Raw genomic sequence first — 14456 nt, forward strand, 5'->3', positions numbered from 1 at the left:
TAGCAGAGTGTAATAGACAGTAACAGAGTGTAAGAGAGTGTTATAGACAGTAGCAGAGTTTAAGAGAGTGTAAGAGACAGTTACAGAGTGTAAGAGAGTGTAACAGAGTGTAAGAGAGTGTAAGAGACAGTAACATAGTGTAGGAGAGTGTAAGAGACAGTAACAGAGTGTAAGAGACAGTAACAGAGTGTAAGAGACAGCAGCAGAGTGTAAGAGAGTGAAAGAGACAGTAGCAGAGTGTAATAGACAGTAACAGAGTGTAGGAGAGTGTAACAGCGTGTAAGAGAGTGTAACAGAGTGTAAGAGAGTGTAAGAGACAGTAACAGAGTGTAGAAGAGTGTAAGAGACAGTAACAGAGTGTAAGAGACAGTAACAGAGTGTAAGAGACAGTAATAGAGTGTAAGAGACAGCAGCAGAGTGTAAGAGAGTGTAACATAGTGTAAGAGAGTGTAAGAGACAGTAGCAGAGTGTAATAGACAGTAACAGAGTGTAAGAGAGTGTTATAGACAGTAGCAGAGTGTAAGAGACAATAGCAGAGTGTAATAGAGTGTAGCAGAGTGTAAGAGAGTGTAAGAGAGTGTAAGAGACAGTAGCAGAGTGTAATAGACAGTAACAGAGTGTAAGAGAGTGCTATAGACAGTAGCAGAGAGTAAGAGACAATAGCAGAGTGTAAGATACAGTAGCAGAGTGTAAGAGACAGTAACAGAGTGTAAGAGACAGTAGCAGAGTGAAAGAGACAGTAGTAGAGTGTAGTAGAGTGTAAGAGAGTGTAACAGAGTATAGGAGACAGTAACAGAGTATAGGAGACAGTAACAGAGTGTAAGAGAATGTAAGAGACAGTAACAGAGTGTAAGAGAGTGTAACAGGGTGTAAGAGACAGTAACAGAGTGTAAGAGGGTGTAAGAGACAGTAGCAGAGTGTAGGAGAGTGTAAGAGAGTGTAAGAGACAGTAACAGAGTGTAAGAGACAGTAACAGAGTATATGAGACAGAAGCAGAGTGTAAGAGAGTGTAACAGAGTATAGGAGACAGTAACAGAGTATAGGAGACAGTAACAGAGTGTAAGAGAATGTAAGAGACAGTAACAGAGTGTAAGAGAGTGTAACAGGGTGTAAGAGACAGTAACAGAGTGTACGAGACAGTAACATAGTGTAAGATACAGTAACAGAGTGTATGACAGTGTAGTACAGTTTAAGACACAGTAACAGAGCGTAAGAGATAGTAGCAGAGTGTAAGAGACAGTAGCAGAGTGTAAGAGACAGTAGCAGAGTGAAAGAGACAGTAGCAGAGTGTAAGAGACAGTAGCAGAGTATAAGAGAGTGTAAGAGACAGTAACAGTGTGTAAGAGGGTGTAACAGTGTGTAAGAGGGTGTAACAGCGTGTAAGAGAGTGTAACAGAGTGTAAGAGAGTGTAAGAGACAGTAACAGAGTGTAAGAGGGTGTAAGAGACAGTAGCAGAGTGTAAGAGAGTGTAAGAGAATGTAAGAGAGTGTAAGAGAGTGTAAGAGACAGTAACAGAGTGTAAGAGACAGTAACAGAGTGTAAGCGACATCAGCAGAGTGTAAGAGAGTGTAAGAGACAGTAACAGAGTGTAAGAGAGTGTAACAGAGTTTAAGAGACAGTAACATAGTGTACGAGACAGTAACAGAGTGTAAGAGACAGTAACAGAGTGTACGAGAGTGTAGTAGAGTGTACGAGACAGTAACAGAGCGTAAGAGACAGTAGCAGAGTGTAAGAGACAGAAGCAGAGTGAAAGAGACAGCAGCAGAGTGTAAGAGAGTGTAACATAGTGTAAGAGAGTGTAAGAGACAGTAGCAGAGTGTAATAGACAGTAACAGAGTGTAAGAGAGTGTTATAGACAGTAGCAGAGTGTAAGAGACAATAGCAGAGTGTAAGATACAGTAGCAGAGTGTAAGAGACAGTAACAGAGTATAAGAGACAGTAACAGAGTGTAAGAGACAGTAGCAGAGTGAAAGAGACAGTAGTAGAGTGTAGTAGAGTGTAAGAGAGTGTCACATGGCATATACCGTCCTCTTGGACCACCTAATCCCGAATGATCTCAGTATACTCTGAGCGTTTTTGGGGATCTCTTCGCGTAGACATCGTAAACCTGTGTAAGAGACAGTAACAGAGTATATGAGACAGTAAAAGAGTGTAAGAGACAGCAGCAGAGTGTAAGAGAGTGTACGAGACAGTAGCAGAGTGTAATAGACAGCAACAGAGTGTAAGAGAGTGTTATAGACAGTAGCAGAGTGTAAGAGACAATAGCAGAGTGTAAGAGACAGTAGCAGAGTGTAATAGACTGTAGCAGAGTGTAACAGAGTGTAAGAGAGTGTAAGAGACAATAGCAGAGTGTAATAGACAGTAACAGAGTGTAAGAGAGTGTTATAGACAGTAGCAGAGTGCAAGAGACAATAGCAGAGTGTAAGAGACAGTAGCAGAGTGTAATAGACTGTAACAGAGTGTAAGAGAGTGTAAGAGACAGTAGCGGAGTGTAATAGACAGTAACAGAGTGTAAGAGAGTGTTATAGACAGTAGCAGAGTGTTATAGACAATAGCAGAGTGTAAGAGACAGTAGCAGAGTGTAATAGACAGCAGCAGAGTGTAAGAGAGTGTAAGAGACAGTAGCAGAGTGTAATAGACAGTAACAGAGTGTAAGAGAGTGTTATAGACAGTATCAGAGTGTAAGAGACAATAGCAGAGTGTAAGAGACAGTAGCAGAGTGTAATAGACTGTAGCAGAGTGTAACATAGTGTAAGAGAGTGTAAGAGACAGTAGCAGAGTGTAATAGACAGTAACAGAGTGTAAGAGAGTGTTATAGACAGTATCAGAGTGTAAGAGACAATAGCAGAGTGTAAGAGACAGTAGCAGAGTGTAATAGACTGTAGCAGAGTGTAACATAGTGTAAGAGAGTGTAAGAGACAGTAGCAGAGTGTAATAGACAGTAACAGAGTGTAAGAGAGTGTTATAGACAGTAGCAGAGTGTAAGAGAGTGTAAGAGACAGTTACAGAGTGTAAGAGAGTGTAACAGAGTGTAAGAGAGTGTAAGAGACAGTAACATAGTGTAGGAGAGTGTAAGAGACAGTAACAGAGTGTAAGAGACAGTAACAGAGTGTAAGAGGGTGTAAGAGACAGTAGCAGAGTGTAAGAGAGTGTAAGAGACAGTAAGTAGTAGTGTAAGAGACAGTAACAGAGTGTAAGAGACAGCAGCAGAGTGTAAGAGAGTGTAACATTGTGTAAGAGAGTGAAAGAGACAGTAGCAGAGTGTAAGAGACAGTAGCAGAGTGTAAGAGAGTGTAAGAGACAGTAACAGAGTGTAAGAGAGTGTAACAGCATGTAAGAGAGTGTAACAGAGTGTAAGAGAGTGTAAGAGACATTAACAGAGTGTAGTAGAGTGTAAGAGACAGTAACAGAGTGTAAGAGACAGTAACAGAGTGTAAGAGACAGCAGCAGAGTGTAAGAGAGTGTAACATAGTGTAAGAGAGTGAAATAGACAGTAGCAGAGTGTAATAGACAGTAACAGAGTGTAGGAGAGTGTAACAGCGTGTAAGAGAGTGTAACAGAGTGTAAGAGAGTGTAAGAGACAGTAACAGAGTGTAGGAGAGTGTAAGAGACAGTAACAGAGTGTAAGAGACAGTAACAGAGTGTAAGAGACAGTAACAGAGTGTAAGAGACAGCAGCAGAGTGTAAGAGAGTGTAACATAGTGTAAGAGAGTGTAAGAGACAGTAACAGAGTGTAATAGACAGTAACAGAGTGTAAGAGAGTGTTATAGACAGTAGCAGAGTGTAAGAGACAATAGCAGAGTGTAAGATACAGTAGCAGAGTGTAAGAGACAGTAACAGAGTGTAAAAGACAGTAACAGAGTGTAAGAGAGTGTAAGAGACAGTAACAGAGTGTAAGAGAGTGTAACAGCATGTAAGAGAGTGTAACAGAGTGTAAGAGAGTGTAAGAGACAGTAACAGAGTGTAGTAGAGTGTAAGAGACAGTAACAGAGTGTAAGAGACAGTAACAGAGTGTAAGAGACAGCAGCAGAGTGTAAGAGAGTGTAACATAGTGTAAGAGAGTGAAAGAGACAGTAGCAGAGTGTAATAGACAGTAACAGAGTGTAAGAGAGTGTTATAGACAGTAGCAGAGTGTAAGAGACAATAGCAGAGTGTAAGATACAGTAGCAAAGTTTTAGAGACAGTAACAGAGTGTAAGAGACAGTAGCAGAGTGAAAGAGGCAGTAGTAGAGTGTAGTAGAGTGTACCAGAGTGTCACATGGCATATACCGTCCTCTAGGATCACATAGTCCTGAATGATCTCAGTATACTGTGAACGTCTTTGGGGATCTCTTCGCGTAGACATCGTAAACCTGTGTAAGAGACAGTAAAAGAGTATATGAGACAGTAGCGGAGTGTAAGAGAGTGTGACAGAGCATAGGAGACAGTAACAGAGTATAGGAGACGGTAACAGAGTGTAAGAGAGTGTAAGAGACAGTAACAGAGTGTAAGAGACAGTAACAGAGTGTAAGAGACAGCAGCAGAGTGTAAGAGAGTGTAACATAGTGTAAGAGAGTGAAAGAGACAGTAGCAGAGTGTAATAGACAGTAACAGAGTGTAGGAGAGTGTAACAGCGTGTAAGAGAGTGTAACAGAGTGTAAGAGAGTGCAAGAGACAGTAACAGAGTGTAGGAGAGTGTAAGAGACAGTAACAGAGTGTAAGAGACAGTAACAGAGTGTAAGAGACAGTAACAGAGTGTAAGAGACAGCAGCAGAGTGTAAGAGAGTGTAACATAGTGTAAGAGAGTGAAAGAGACAGTAGCAGAGTGTAATAGACAGTAACAGAGTGTAGGAGAGTGTCAGAGACAGTAACAGAGTGTAAGAGTCAGCAGTAGAGTGTAAGAGAGTGTAACATAGTGTAAGAGAGTGTAAGAGACAGTAGCAGAGTGTAATAGACAGTAACAGAGTGTAAGAGAGTGTTATAGACAGTAGCAGAGTGTAAGAGACAATAGCAGAGTGTAAGATACAGTAGCAGAGTGTAAGAGACAGTAACAGAGTGTAAAAGACAGTAACAGAGTGTAAGAGACAGTAGCAGAGTGAAAGAGACAGTAGTAGAGTATAGTAGAGTGTAAGAGAGTGTCACATGGCATATACCGTCCTCTAGGATCACATAGTCCTGAATGATCTCAGTATACTGTGAACGTCTTTGGGGATCTCTTCGCGTAGACCTCGTAAACCTGTGTAAGAGACAGTAAAAGAGTATATGAGACAGTAGTGGAGTGTAAGAAAGTGTAACAGAGTATAGGAGACAGTAACAGAGTGTAAGAGAGTGTAAGAGACAGTTACAGAGTGTAAGAGAGTGTAACAGAGTGTAAGAGACAGTAACAGAGTGTAAGAGACAGCAGCAGAGTGTAAGAGAGTGTAAGAGACAGTAGCAGAGTGTAATAGACAGTAACAGAGTGTAAGAGAGTGTTATAGACAGTAGCAGAGTGTTATAGACAATAGCAGAGTGTAAGAGACAGTAGCAGAGTGTAATAGACAGCAGCAGAGTGTAAGAGAGTGTAAGAGACAGTAGCAGAGTGTAATAGACAGTAACAGAGTGTAAGAGAGTGTTATAGACAGTAGCAGAGTGTAAGAGACAATAGCAGAGTGTAAGAGACAGTAGCAGAGTGTAATAGACTGTAGCAGAGTGTAAGAGGGTGTAAGAGACAGTAGCAGAGTGTAGGAGAGTGTAAGAGAGTGTAAGAGAGTGTAAGAGACAGTAACAGAGTGTAAGAGACAGTAACAGAGTGAAAGAGACAGCAGCAGAGTGTAAGAGAGTGTAACAGAGTATAGGAGACAGTAACAGAGTATAGGAGACAGTAACAGAGTGTAAGAGAGTGTAAGAGACAGTTACAGAGTGTAAGAGAGTGTAACATAGTGTAAGAGACAGTAACAGAGTGTAAGAGACAGCAGAAGAGTGTAAGAGAGTTGAAGAGACAGTCGCAGAGTGTAATAGACAGTAACAGAGTGTAAGAGAGTGTTATAGACAGTAGCAGAGTGTAAGAGACAATAGCAGAGTGTAATAGACTGGAGCAGAGTGTAACATAGTGTAAGAGAGTGTAAGAGACTGTAGCAGAGTGTAATAGACAGTAACAGAGTGTAAGAGAGTGTTATAGACAGTAGCAGAGTGTAAGAGACAATAGCAGAGTGTAAGAGACAGTAGCAGAGTGTAATAGACAGCAGCAGAGTGTAAGAGAGTGTAAGAGACAGTAGCAGAGTGTAATAGACAGTAACAGAGTGTAAGAGAGTGTTATAGACAGTAGCAGAGTGTAAGAGACAATAGCAGAGTGTAAGAGACAGTAGCAGAGTGTAATAGACTGTAGCAGAGTGTAACAGTGTAAGAGAGTGTAAGAGACAGTAGCAGAGTGTAATAGACATTAACAGAGTGTAAGAGAGTGTTATAGACAGTAGCAGAGTTTAAGAGACAGTAACAGAGTGTAAGAGACAGTAACAGAGTGTAAGAGGGTGTAAGAGACAGTAGCAGAGTGTAGGAGAGTGTAAGAGAGTGTAAGAGACAGTAACAGAGTGTAAGAGACAGTAACAGAGTGTAAGAGACAGCAGCAGAGTGTAAGAGAGTGTAACAGAGTGTAAGAGACAGTAACAGAGCGTAAGAGACAGTAGCAGCGTGTAAGAGACAGAAGCAGAGTGAAAGAGAGAGTAGCAGAGTGTAAGAGACAGTAGCAGAGAGTAAGAGACAGTAGCAGAGTGTAAGAGAGTGTAATAGACAGTAACAGAGTGTAAGAGAGTGTAACAGCGTGTAAGAGAGTGTAACAGAGTGTAAGAGAGTGTAAGAGACAGTAACAGAGTGTAAGAGACAGTAACAGAGTGTAAGAGACAGCAGCAGAGTGTAAGAGTGTGTAACATAGTGTAAGAGAGTGAAAGAGATAGTAGCAGAGTGTAATAGACAGTAACAGAGTGTAATAGAGTGTAAGAGACAGTAGCAGAGTGTAAGAGACAATAGCAGAGTGTAAGAGACAGTAGCAGAGTGTAATAGACTGTAGCAGAGTGTAACAGAGTGTAAGAGAGTGTAAGAGACAATAGCAGAGTGTAATAGACAGTAACAGAGTGTAAGAGAGTGTTATAGACAGTAGCAGAGTGCAAGAGACAATAGCAGAGTGTAAGAGACAGTAGCAGAGTGTAATAGACAGTAACAGAGTGTAAGAGACAGTAACAGAGTGTAAGAGACAGCAGCAGAGTGTAAGAGTGTAAGAGACAGTAACAGAGTGTAAGAGAGTGTAACAGAGTGTAAGAGACAGTAACAGAGTGTACGAGACAGTAACAGAGTGTACGAGACAGTAACAGAGTGTAAGAGACAGTAACAGAGTATACGAGAGTGTAGTAGAGTGTAAGAGACAGTAACAGAGTATACGAGAGTGTAGTAGAGTGTAAGAGACAGTAACAGAGCGTAAGAGACAGTAGCAGTGTGTAAGAGACAGAAGCAAAGTGAAAGAGAGAGTAGCAGAGTGTAAGAGACAGTAGCAGAGTGTAAGAGACAGTAGCAGAGTGTAAGAGTGTAAGAGACAGTAACAGAGTGTAAGAGAGTGTAACAGCGTGTAAGAGAGTGTAACAGAGTGTAAGAGACAGTAAGAGAGTGTAACAGAGTGTAAGAGACAGTAACAGAGTGTAGGAGAGTGTAAGAGACAGTAACGGAGTGTAAGAGACAGTAACAGAGTGTAAGAGACAGCAGCAGAGTGTTAGAGAGTGTAACATAGTGTAAGAGAGTGTAAGAGACAGTAGCAGAGTGTAATAGACAGTAACAGAGTGTAATAGAGTGTAAGAGACAGTAGCAGAGTGTAATAGACTGTAGCAGAGTGTAACAGAGTGTAAGAGAGTTTAAGAGACAATAGCAGAGTGTAATAGACAGTAACAGAGTGTAAGAGAGTGTTATAGACAGTAGCAGAGTGCAAGAGACAATAACAGAGTGTAAGAGACAGTAGCAGAGTGTAATAGACTGTAACAGAGTGTAACAGAGTGTAAGAGAGTGTAAGAGACAGTAGCGGAGTGTAATAGACAGTAACAGAGTGTAAGAGAGTGTTATAGACAGTAGCAGAGTGTTATAGACAATAGCAGAGTGTAAGAGACAGTAGCAGAGTGTAATTGACAGCAGCAGAGTGTAAGAGAGTGTAAGAGACAGTAGCAGAGTGTAATAGACAGTAACAGAGTGTAAGAGAGTGTTATAGACAGTATCAGAGTGTAAGAGACAATAGCAGAGTGTAAGAGACAGTAGCAGTGTGTAATAGACTGTAGCAGAGTGTAACATAGTGTAAGAGAGTGTAAGAGACAGTAGCAGAGTGTAATAGACAGTAACAGAGTGTAAGAGAGTGTTATAGACAGTAGCAGAGTGTAAGAGAGTGTAAGAGACAGTTACAGAGTGTAAGAGAGTGTAACAGAGTGTAAGAGAGTGTAAGAGACAGTAACATAGTGTAGGAGAGTGTAAGAGACAGTAACAGAGTGTAAGAGACAGTAACAGAGTGTAAGAGGGTGTAAGAGACAGTAGCAGAGTGTAGGAGAGTGTAAGAGAGTGTAAGAGACAGTAAGAGTGTAAGAGACAGTAACAGAGTGTAAGAGACAGCAGCAGAGTGTAAGAGAGTGTAACAGAGTGTAAGAGACAGTAACAGAGCGTAAGAGACAGTAGCAGAGTGTAAGAGACAGAAGCAGAGTGAAAGAGAGAGTAGCAGAGTGTAAGAGACAGTAGCAGAGTGTAAGAGACAGTAGCAGAGTGTAAGAGAGTGTAAGAGACAGTAACAGAGTGTAAGAGAGTGTAACAGCATGTAAGAGAGTGTAACAGAGTGTAAGAGACAGTAACAGAGTGTAGTAGAGTGTAAGAGACAGTAACAGAGTGTAAGAGACAGTAACAGAGTGTAAGAGACAGCAGCAGAGTGTAAGAGAGTGTAACATAGTGTAAGAGAGTGAAAGAGACAGTAGCAGAGTGTAATAGACAGTAACAGAGTGTAAGAGAGTGTTATAGACAGTAGCAGAGTGTAAGAGACAATAGCAGAGTGTAAGATACAGTAGCAAAGTGTAAGAGACAGTAACAGAGTGTAAGAGACAGTAGCAGAGTGAAAGAGGCAGTAGTAGAGTGTAGTAGAGTGTACCAGAGTGTCACATGGCATATACCGTCCTCTAGGATCACATAGTCCTGAATGATCTCAGTATACTGTGAACGTCTTTGGGGATCTCTTCGCGTATACATCGTAAACCTGTGTAAGAGACAGTAAAAGAGTATATGAGACAGTAGCGGAGTGTAAGAGAGTGTGACAGAGCATAGGAGACAGTAACAGAGTATAGGAGACGGTAACAGAGTGTAAGAGAGTGTAAGAGACAGTAACAGAGTGTAAGAGACAGTAACAGAGTGTAAGAGACAGCAGCAGAGTGTAAGAGAGTGTAACATAGTGTAAGAGAGTGAAAGAGACAGTAGCAGAGTGTAATAGACAGTAACAGAGTGTAGGAGAGTGTAACAGCGTGTAAGAGAGTGTAACAGAGTGTAAGAGAGTGTAAGAGACAGTAACAGAGTGTAGGAGAGTGTAAGAGACAGTAACAGAGTGTAAGAGACAGTAACAGAGTGTAAGAGACAGCAGCAGAGTGTAAGAGAGTGTAACATAGTGTAAGAGAGTGAAAGAGACAGTAGCAGAGTGTAATAGACAGTAACAGAGTGTAGGAGAGTGTCAGAGACAGTAACAGAGTGTAAGAGTCAGCAGCAGAGTGTAAGAGAGTGTAACATAGTGTAAGAGAGTGTAAGAGACAGTAGCAGAGTGTAATAGACAGTAACAGAGTGTAAGAGAGTGTTATAGACAGTAGCAGAGTGTTATAGACAATAGCAGAGTGTAAGAGACAGTAGCAGAGTGTAATAGACAGCAGCAGAGTGTAAGAGAGTGTAAGAGACAGTAGCAGAGTGTAATAGACAGCAGAAGAGTGTAAGAGAGTTGAAGAGACAGTCGCAGAGTGTAAGAGACAATAGCAGAGTGTAAGAGACAGTAGCAGAGTGTAATAGACTGTAGCAGAGTGTAACATAGTGTAAGAGAGTGTAAGAGACAGTAGCAGAGTGTAATAGACAGTAACAGAGTGTAAGAGAGTGTTATAGACAGTAGCAGAGTGTAAGAGACAATAGCAGAGTGTAATAGAGTGTAGCAGAGTGTAATAGAGTGTAGCAGAGTGTAAGAGAGTGTAAGAGACAGTAGCAGAGTGTAATAGACAGTAACAGAGTGTAAGAGAGTGTTATAGACAGTTGCAGAGTGTAAGAGACAATAGCAGAGTGTAAGATACAGTAGAAGAGTGTAAGAGACTGTAACAGAGTGTAAGAGACAGTAACAGAGTGTAAGAGACAGTAACAGAGTGTAAGAGACAGTAGCAGAGTGAAAGAGACAGTAGTAGAGTGTAGTAGAGTGTAAGAGAGCGTCACATGGCATATACCGTCCTCTAGGACCACATGGTCCCGAATGATCTCAGTATACTGTGAACGTCTTTGGGTATCTCTTCGCGTAGACATCGTAAACCTGTGTAAGAGACAGTAACAGAGTATATGAGACAGCAGCAGAGTGTAAGAGAGTGTAACATAGTGTAAGACAGTGTAAGAGACAGTAGCAGAGTGAAAGAGACAGTAGCAGAGTGTAAGAGACAGTAGCAGAGTGTAAGAGACAGTAGCAGAGTGTAAGAGACAGTAACAGAGTGTAAGAGATAGTAGCAGAGTGTAAGAGAGTGTAAGAGACAGTAACAGTGTGTAAGAGGGTGTAACAGCGTGTAAGAGGGTGTAACAGCGTGTAAGAGAGTGTAACAGCATGTAAGAGAGTGTAACAGAGTGTAAGGGAGTGTAAGAGACAGTAACAGAGTGTAAGGGGGTGTAAGAGACAGTAGAAGAGTGTAGGAGAGTGTAAGAGAGTGTAATAGACAGTAACAGAGTGTAAGAGACAGTAAAAGAGTGTAAGAGACAGCAGCAGAGTGTAAGAGAGTGTAAGAGACAGTAACAGAGTGTAAGAGACAGTAACAGAGTGTAAGAGACAGTAAATGAGTATACAAGAGTGTAGTAGAGTGTAAGAGACAGTAACAGAGCGTAAGAGACAGTAGCAGTGTGTAAGAGACAGAAGCAAAGTGAAAGAGAGAGTAGCAGAGTGTAAGAGACAGTAGCAGAGTGTAAGAGACAGTAGCAGAGTGTAAGAGAGTGTAAGAGACAGTAACAGAGTGTAAGAGAGTGTAACAGCGTGTAAGAGAGTGTAACAGAGTGTAAGAGACAGTAAGAGAGTGTAACAGAGTGTAAGAGACAGTAACAGAGTGTAGGAGAGTGTAAGAGACAGTAACAGAGTGTAAGAGACAGTAACAGAGTGTAAGAGACAGCAGCAGAGTGTAAGAGAGTGTAACATAGTGTAAGAGAGTGTAAGAGACAGTAGCAGAGTGTAATAGACAGTAACAGAGTGTAATAGAGTGTAAGAGACAGTAGCAGAGTGTAAGAGACAATAGCAGAGTGTAAGAGACAGTAGCAGAGTGTAACATAGTGTAAGAGAGTGTTACAGACAGTAGCAGAGTGTAAGAGACAGTAACAGAGTGTAAGAGACAGTAACAGAGTGAAAGAGACAGTAGCAGAGTGAAAGAGACAGTAGTAGAGTGTAGTAGAGTGTAAGAGATAGGAGTTTAAGAGACAGTAACAGAGTGTAAGAGACAGCAGCAGAGTGTAAGAGAGTGTAATAGACAGTAACAGAGTGTACGAGAGTGTAGTAGAGTGTAAGAGACAGTAGCAGAGTGTAAGAGAGTGTAACAGGGTGTAAGAGACAGTAACAGAGTATAGGAGACAGTAACAGAGTGTAAGAGACAGTAACAGAGTGTACGAGACAGTAACATAGTGTAAGATACAGTAACAGAGTGTATGACAGTGTAGTACAGTGTAAGACACAGTAACAGAGCGTAAGAGATAGTAGCAGAGTGTAAGAGACAGTAGCAGAGTGAAAGAGACAGTAGCAGAGTGTTAGAGACAGTAGCAGAGTGTAAGAAACAGTAACAGAGTGTAAGAGACAGTAGCAGAGTGTAAGAGAGTGTAAGAGACAGTAACAGTGTGTAAGAGGGTGTAACAGCGTGTAAGAGAGTGTAACAGCATGTAAGAGAGTGTAACAGAGTGTAAGAGAGTGTAAGAGACAGTAACAGAGTGTAAGAGAGTGTAAGAGACAGTAGCAGAGTGTAAGAGAGTGTAAGAGAGTGTTATAGACAGTAGCAGAGTGTAAGAGACAATAGCAGAGTGTAAGAGACAGTAGCAGAGTGTAATAGACTGTAGCAGAGTGTAACAGTGTAAGAGAGTGTAAGAGACAGTAGCAGAGTGTAATATACAGTAACAGAGTGTAAGAGACAGTAACAGAGTGTAAGAGACAGCAGCAGAGTGTAAGAGTGTAAGAGACAGTAACAGAGTGTAAGAGAGCGTAACAGAGTGTAAGAGACAGTAACAGAGTGTACGAGACAGTAACAGAGTGTACGAGACAGTAACAGAGTGTACGAGACAGTAACAGAGTGTAAGAGACAGTAACAGAGTATACGAGAGTGTAGTAGAGTGTAAGAGACAGTAACACAGCGTAAGAGACAGTAGCAGTGTGTAAGAGACAGAAGCAAAGTGAAAGAGAGAGTAGCAGAGTGTAAGAGACAGTAGCAGAGTGTAAGAGACAGTAGCAGAGTGTAAGAGTGTAAGAGACAGTAACAGAGTGTAAGAGAGTGTAACAGCGTGTAAGAGAGTGTAACAGAGTGTAAGAGACAGTAAGAGAGTGTAACAGAGTGTAAGAGACAGTAACAGAGTGTAGGAGAGTGTAAGAGACAGTAACGGAGTGTAAGAGACAGTAACAGAGTGTAAGAGACAGTAGCAGAGTGTTAGAGACAGTAGCAGAGTGTAAGAAACAGTAACAGAGTGTAAGAGACAGTAGCAGAGTGTAGGAGAGTGTAAGAGACAGTAACAGTGTGTAAGAGGGTGTAACAGCGTGTAAGAGAGTGTAACAGCGTGTAAGAGAGTGTAACAGAGTGTAAGAGAGTGTAAGAGACAGTAACAGAGTGTAAGAGGGTGTAAGAGACAGTAACAGAGTGTAAGAGACAGCAGCAGAGTGTAAGAGTGTGTAACATAGTGTAAGAGAGTGAAAGAGATAGTAGCAGAGTGTAATAGACAGTAACAGAGTGTAATAGAGTGTAAGAGACAGTAGCAGAGTGTAAGAGACAATAGCAGAGTGTAAGAGACAGTAGCAGAGTGTAATAGACTGTAGCAGAGTGTAACAGAGTGTAAGAGAGTGTAAGAGACAATAGCAGAGTGTAATAGACAGTAACAGAGTGTAAGAGAGTGTTATAGACAGTAGCAGAGTGCAAGAGACAATAGCAGAGTGTAAGAGATAGTAGCAGAGTGTAATATACAGTAACAGAGTGTAAGAGACAGTAACAGAGTGTAAGAGACAGCAGCAGAGTGTAAGAGTGTAAGAGACAGTAACAGAGTGTAAGAGAGTGTAACAGAGTGTAAGAGACAGTAACAGAGTGTACGAGACAGTAACAGAGTGTACGAGACAGTAACAGAGTGTACGAGACAGTAACAGAGTGTAAGAGACAGTAACAGAGTATACGAGAGTGTAGTAGAGTGTAAGAGACAGTAACACAGCGTAAGAGACAGTAGCAGTGTGTAAGAGACAGAAGCAAAGTGAAAGAGAGAGTAGCAGAGTGTAAGAGACAGTAGCAGAGTGTAAGAGACAGTAGCAGAGTGTAAGAGTGTAAGAGACAGTAACAGAGTGTAAGAGAGTGTAACAGCGTGTAAGAGAGTGTAACAGAGTGTAAGAGACAGTAAGAGAGTGTAACAGAGTGTAAGAGACAGTAACAGAGTGTAGGAGAGTGTAAGAGACAGTAACGGAGTGTAAGAGACAGTAACAGAGTGTAAGAGACAGTAGCAGAGTGTTAGAGACAGTAGCAGAGTGTAAGAAACAGTAACAGAGTTTAAGAGACAGTAGCAGAGTGTAGGAGAGTGTAAGAGACAGTAACAGTGTGTAAGAGGGTGTAACAGCGTGTAAGAGAGTGTAACAGCGTGAAAGAGAGTGTAACAGAGTGTAAGAGAGTGTAAGAGACAGTAACAGAGTGTAAGAGGGTGTAAGAGACAGTAGCAGAGTGTAAGAGAGTGTAAGAGACAATAGCAGAGTGTAAGAGACAGTAGCAGAGTGTAATAGACTGTAGCAGAGTGTAACAGTGTAAGAGAGTGTAAGAGACAGTAGCAGAGTGTAATAGACAGTAACAGAGTGTAAGAGAGTGTTATAGACAGTAGCAGAGTGTAAGAGACAGTAGCAGAGTGTAAGAGACAATAGCAGAGTGTAAGAGACAGTAGCAGAGTGTAATAGACTGTAGCAGAGTGTAACATAGTGTAAGAGAGTGTAAGAGACAGTAGCAGAGTGTAATAGACAGTAACAGAGTGTACGAGAGTGTTATAGACAGTAGCAGAGTTTAAG

The sequence above is a fragment of the Sceloporus occidentalis genome, unplaced genomic scaffold, assembly GCF_023333645.1.
Source record: "Sceloporus occidentalis isolate IW3139 unplaced genomic scaffold, rSceOcc1.0.p SCAF_29, whole genome shotgun sequence".
Classification (NCBI taxonomy): Eukaryota; Metazoa; Chordata; class Lepidosauria; order Squamata; family Phrynosomatidae; genus Sceloporus; species Sceloporus occidentalis.